General features: G+C 43.1%; 1 protein-coding gene across 2 annotated transcripts in view; it reads right to left on the bottom strand.

Moving 5' to 3' along the window:
• acsl3a (acyl-CoA synthetase long chain family member 3a) overlaps positions 1-5,732 on the bottom strand; it is a 97,792-nt gene extending 92,060 nt beyond the window's left edge. The window contains exon 1 of one of the 2 annotated variants that reach the window (XM_080185532.1): positions 5,661-5,732. The gene's annotated coding sequence lies outside the window, so the exon portion shown is untranslated. Of the gene's footprint in view, positions 1-3,800; positions 3,886-5,660 lie in introns of those variants that run through there. The other variant, XM_080185534.1, reaches the window with a different exon arrangement.
• Between the last annotated feature and the right edge of the window lie 268 nt (positions 5,733-6,000).

The raw sequence follows: 6,000 nt of genomic DNA on the forward strand, positions 1-6,000 counted from the left end.
TGAGATTTTTCAGATGGGATGTTAAACTGCACTCTTAGATGAGCAGAAAAGACCCTGTGGCAACATATCAAAGAAGAGCAGGGCATTATCCTGATTTCCTGGCCAATATTTTCCCCCCCTCCAAATCATAGAACATAGAAAAACTACAGCACAAACGGGCCCTTCAGCTCACAAGTTGTGGCGATGATATCCCTACATACTAGGCTTACCTATAACCCTCAATTCTATTAAGTCCCATGTACTCATCCAGAAGTCTCTTAAAAGACCCTATCGAATTTGCCTCCACCACCACTGATGGCAGCCGATTCCACTCACCCACTAGCCTCTGAGTGAAAAACTTACCCCTGATATCTCCTCCATACCTACACCCCAGCACCTTAAACCTGTGTCCTCTCGTAGCAACCATTCCAGCCCTGGGAAAAAGCCTCTGAGAGTCCACCTGATCTATATACTTCTATCAGGTCACCTCTCATCCTTCATCTCTCTAAAGCGAAAAGACAGAGCTCCCTCAACCTATCCTCATTAGGCATGCCACCCAATCCAGGCAACATCCTTGTAAATCTCCTCTGCATCCTTTCAATAACTTCCACACCCCTCCTGTAATGAGGCATCCAGAACTGAGCACACTCTGACCAGGGCCTTATAAACCTACAGCATTATCTCCCGACTCCTAAACTTAATCCCTCGATTGATGAAAGCCAGTACACCATACGCCTTCTTAACCACATCCTCCACCTGCGAGGCCGATTTTAAGAGTCCTATGGACCTGGATCCCAAGATCCTTCTGATCCTCTACACTGCTGAGATATTATACTCCTTCATCCCATGTGACCTGCCAAAATGGACCACTACACATTTATCTGGGTTGAAGTCCATCTGCCACTTCTCCACCCAGCCTTGCATCCTATCTATGTCATGCTACAACTTCTGACATCCCTCCAAACTATCCACAACACCACCAACCTTCATGTTGTCAGCAAACTTACCAACCCATCCCTTCACTTCCTCATTCAGGTCATTTATGAAAACAGCAAGGGTCCCAGAACAGATTCATGGGGCACTCCACTGGTGACCGACCTCCATGCAGAAAGACCCATCTACAACCACTGTCTTCTGCAGGCAAGCCAGTTCTGGATCCACAAGGCAACAGCCCCTTAGATCCCATGCCCTCACTTTCTCAAGAAGTCTTGCATGGGGGACCTTATCAAATGCCTTGCCGAAGTCCATATAAATCACATCTACCGCTCTTCCTTCGTCAATGTATTTAGTCACATTTTCAAAGAACTCAACCAGGCTCGTAAGGCATGACAAAGCCGTGCTGACTACTACTGAGCATACTAAACTTCTCTAAATGTTCATAAATCCTGTCCCTCAGGATCTTCTCCATCAACTTACCAACCACTGAGGTTAGACTCACCGGTCGGTGATTTCCTGGGCTATCCCTATTATCTTTCTTGAATATAGGAACCACATTCGCAATCCTCCAATTGTCCGGAACCTCTCCCGTCTCCATCAACAATGCAAAGATCATCGCCAGAGGTTCTGCAATCTCTTCCCTGGCCTCCCACAGTAACATGGGGTACATCCCATCAGATCCTGGCAATTTATCTATCTTGATGCTGTTCAAAACTTCCAACACATCCTCTTTCTTAATGTCCACGTACTCAATCTTTTCAGTCCGCTGCAAGCCTGCAGTACAACCCCCCAGATCTTTTTTCATCGTGAATACCGAGGTAAAGTATTCATTAAGCCGCTCTGCTATTTCTACCAGTTCTGTAGAAACTTTCCCACCTTCACATTTTATAGTTCCCATTCCTTCACATCTCATCCTTTTACTCTTCACATATTTGGAGAACGCCTTAGAGTTCTTCTTAATCTTACCTGTCTTCTCAAGACCCCTTCTGGCTCTCCTGATTTCCTTCTTAAGTTCCTTCCTACAAGCCTTATACTCCTCTGGATCCCTAACATCTCCTAGCTCTCTGAACCTTTTGTACGCTTTACTTTTCTTTTTGACTAGGTTCATTACAACTTGTATCTTAAATCAATATCAAAAAATAAATCTGATCATTGTCACTGATGTTTGTGGGCACATACTATGTGTAAATTGGCTGCATGTTTCCTACAGTAAAACACTGACTACACTTCGAAAGTACATTGGTTGTAAACCTCTGAGGTGTCCTGTGGTCAGTGAAAGACAATGTAAATGCAACTCTTTCTTTCTATTTATCACCTTCTTTGTCTCAGTATTCATTTTCCTTCAGCTTGGGAAGTTTTTACTGCATTAAAAGCAATACAATTACAGTACTTCAAATCCAACAACCTTGGGACAGAGGCTGTATTGGATATCACATACTGCCAGATTTCAGATCTGGTGGATCAGGCTAGGGGTAGTTGGGTCAAACAGAGTCTTGTGGGATCAGGGGTCACAGGTAAGATAGGATAGATCAATGCATCAAGTGGCGAAGAGTCGCATCATACCAACGTAGCACCTAGCCAAATGGTCCAGCTAAGTTTTATTTCAGTGTTAATTAAAATTGATATAGGATCATAGAAAATAGAGTCAGAAGACCATTTGGCTCTTTGAGCATGCTCCACCATTCATCCTGACTTCCCCCATATCCCTTGATACCTTTAGCCCCAAGAACTATATCTAATTTCTTCTTGAAACCACACAACATTTTGGCCTCAACTACTTTCTATAGAAGTGAATTCCACAAATTCATTACTCTCTGGGTGAAGAGATTTCTCCTCACTTCAGTTCTCAAACTATAACCCCTGGTTCTGGACTCCCCCACCATCAGGAACATTTTTTCTGAAATCTATCCTGTCTAACCCTGTAGAATTTTCTACATTTCTATGAGATCTCTTCTCACTCTTCCAATCTCTAATGAATACAATTCTAACCAACTTAGTCTATCCTCACATGAAAGACCTGCCATCCCAGGAATCAGCCTGATAAATCTACACTGTGCTCCCTCTATAGCAAGGGCATCCTTTCTCAAATAAAGATGCCAAAACCGCACACAATACTACAGGTGTGGCCTCACCAATACCCTACACAGCTGCAGTAAAACAGGCCTATCCCTACACTCAAATCCTTTCACAGCTGGATTTGAGACTACACCTATACAGGAATACATGTGGTCACAACCTCAAGATTTCAGCATGCACAGCACTTGTAGGTCATATTATAAAAATATTACACAAGATTACAATGGGACAACACCTGTTAGGTCATCACTGCAAACTGAACACCAACAATCTTCAACTACAATATGGAAGTCTGAAATGATATTGACTTTTGATCAAAATGAACTGTCTAAGGAGTTAATGCGAATCGATCAAAGGACACCCACAAACTTTGCAAAAATGGCCAGCTGAGCATGGAGGATGTTCCAGTAATACTAACCATATCAAAAGGTCTTTCATCTGTAGTGTTAAATGTTTCTCACTTCACAGTTGCTGCCTGACCATTGAGATATTTGCCACATTTTCTGCTTTTCTTTCAGAATTCAAGCTTTTGCAGTATTCTGCATTTGTTTCCAAAAATCAGTGCTTGAAGCCTCAAAAACAAACATATTAGCAAGGACTACTGGTCTCACACACGACAGACTGTGTTATATTAAACACAATAACTTGGCTGATATATGAACATTGGGAAACCAAATGGACTGCAATGATAACCAGCAAAATGCAGCACAATACCTTTTACATTACCCAACAAACCACAATTTATCCAAATTTACAGAAATCATGTCTATATACTGCCTTCTATCCCACTGAGTAGATATCACACCTACCCTTTTCATGATTCAATCTCCCCAGTTCCGTTAATATACTGTAAATCTTGAGTAGACAACAAACACACTCCTAGAAACCCCAGCCATCAATTTCAGGATCACATGACAACTTATGTTCAGCTGTCTGCTCCACACCCCTGTTGCGAAACTCTCCAGTCCTGCCCAGAAAAAAAATAGCCTTGATTATGAACATATCGTACCTCCTGCAAGAAATATGAGAATCGGACCACAAATCTCCATGTGACAGCACCACTTCCAACTCAGCATAAACAACATCTCAAATCATCATTGCAATCTGCCTAAAATGAATGAAGGGACATAACACTTATCCCAGCAATGACATAAATCATTTTTTGCTGTTTCTCATTTCAGCACAAATGTACTCAAAGAAAACTCATCAGTCCCCACCTAGAATGTTATCAGAAGCAGATTCTCAATTTAAATTTGTCAACTTCACTCATGGTTGGCAGGACAGAAGAAAGTGAAAAGGTTGGAATTATCCTGCTCCATACAAGCGCACTTGTCTCATTAAGCATAAAATAGAAAGCTGCCCAAGTCTGACTATTTTTCCTTTTGCTTTAAAGAGGAAGAGAAAAACCGAATAGGACTGACTCTTTCATTTTTAGACAGCAAAAATAGCTTATTACGGCACTGAATCAGTTTGGGGCTCTAAATTATCTCTGGTGGTCAGAAACTGCAAAAAAGGTGAAAGGGATCAGCCAATCATTATTATCCAGTGACCCCTGCTGGAAAAAGTCTAATGTGTGACTATCAGGCAAGGGCAAACTGGCTCAGCTGCAATGCCCTTACACTTAGGCAAGCTACATCTAAACCTTATGATAAGTCCTGGGAAATAAATAAGAAAATATATGTCTTCTTAACCCAATTTAATAGTTACAGGTTAAAACATAATTCCAGACTATAGGCAGTAATAAATAATTTTATTCATTCTATGCTAGCATAGAGACAGTTATCATTATATTTGGTCTGAACTTATACACATACGATGCCAAATGGCCAACTGACAATCATGACATAGTAATGCAAAAAGTTACCACACCAGTAAATTCAGAGGCCTCAAGAAATAATCAGGAGAATGAAAATTTAAACAATTCTGTAAATAAACAGCTGGTACCCATTCAAAACGTGACCAAAATCCTGTCAGATTGTTCCAAAAACCAAATGTCCTTGAGGAAAGCAAACCTGCCAACATAGTCCAGTCTGACCTATATGTGACTGCAATCCCACACCAACATAGTGTGACTATTAAATGCCTACAGACATACCCAGCAAGTGGCAGACCACAGTACAACTAAGGCTGGATCACCAGCAGCGATCATCCTGAGAATTTTTTTAAAAACCTGAATCATGTGCACTACATTTTAAAAATAACAAAATACTGCAAACTTATCTTAATTTATAACACCAAAGTCTTCATTTCATTCATCGTTACATAGTTCCAAGGAAGATGAACCTTGTTTCCCACGACGAGTTAATAATTTATATTAGATTTAACGGTGCAGTGAGTCTTACAATTCCTATTTATTTTCATTATATGACTCATTGTGTTACATTTTATTTCTGGGTTAACATACAGAAGGAAAGCCCTTCACTGAGCCCTCCAGTTACTCAGGACTCTTGCTGGGGAACATACAGAAACCGCCTCTTCAATCAGTGCTGACATGGTGCATGGCCTGTCTGACAAGTAATTGTTCACTCAGCCAAGAAAGGATTGGGAAGCCTGAACCGGATCCATTCGGGAAGCAGGGCTCACAGCCCGCTGCTGGGGAAAGCGGGTGGTGGGGGGAGGGCGCCCGTTGACTTGCAGCGCGGTCTCTGAGTTCCCAGGCCAACACTTACCGCCTGCCTACGGCCCGGCCCGGCCCCGGCTTCCCCACCACCTCACTCTGCAATCCGCCCGCAGCCGCACCGACTCCGGCCTGCTCTCAAATCGCGCGCCTGCGCCCTGCAGTCGGTTCGCCGCTGACGTCAGCGGCCGGTGGTTGGAGGAGAATGATCAGGCGAGCGCGCGCCGGAAAGGGGGGGGAGGGGCTGCTGATATTGGTGGTGGGACGAGAAGTGGGGGAGGTAGAGAGGGAAGGGGGAAATGTGGAGGGGATAATTGGAGGAGAAGAAGGCGGGGTGGGAGGGGGCAGGTGAGGTGAGGGGGCAAATGAGGGGAGGTGAGGGGGCAAATGAG

This window comes from Carcharhinus amblyrhynchos, chromosome 3 (genome assembly GCF_965287045.1).
Source record: "Carcharhinus amblyrhynchos chromosome 3, sCarAmb.v2.hapA, whole genome shotgun sequence".
NCBI lineage: Eukaryota > Metazoa > Chordata > Chondrichthyes > Carcharhiniformes > Carcharhinidae > Carcharhinus > Carcharhinus amblyrhynchos.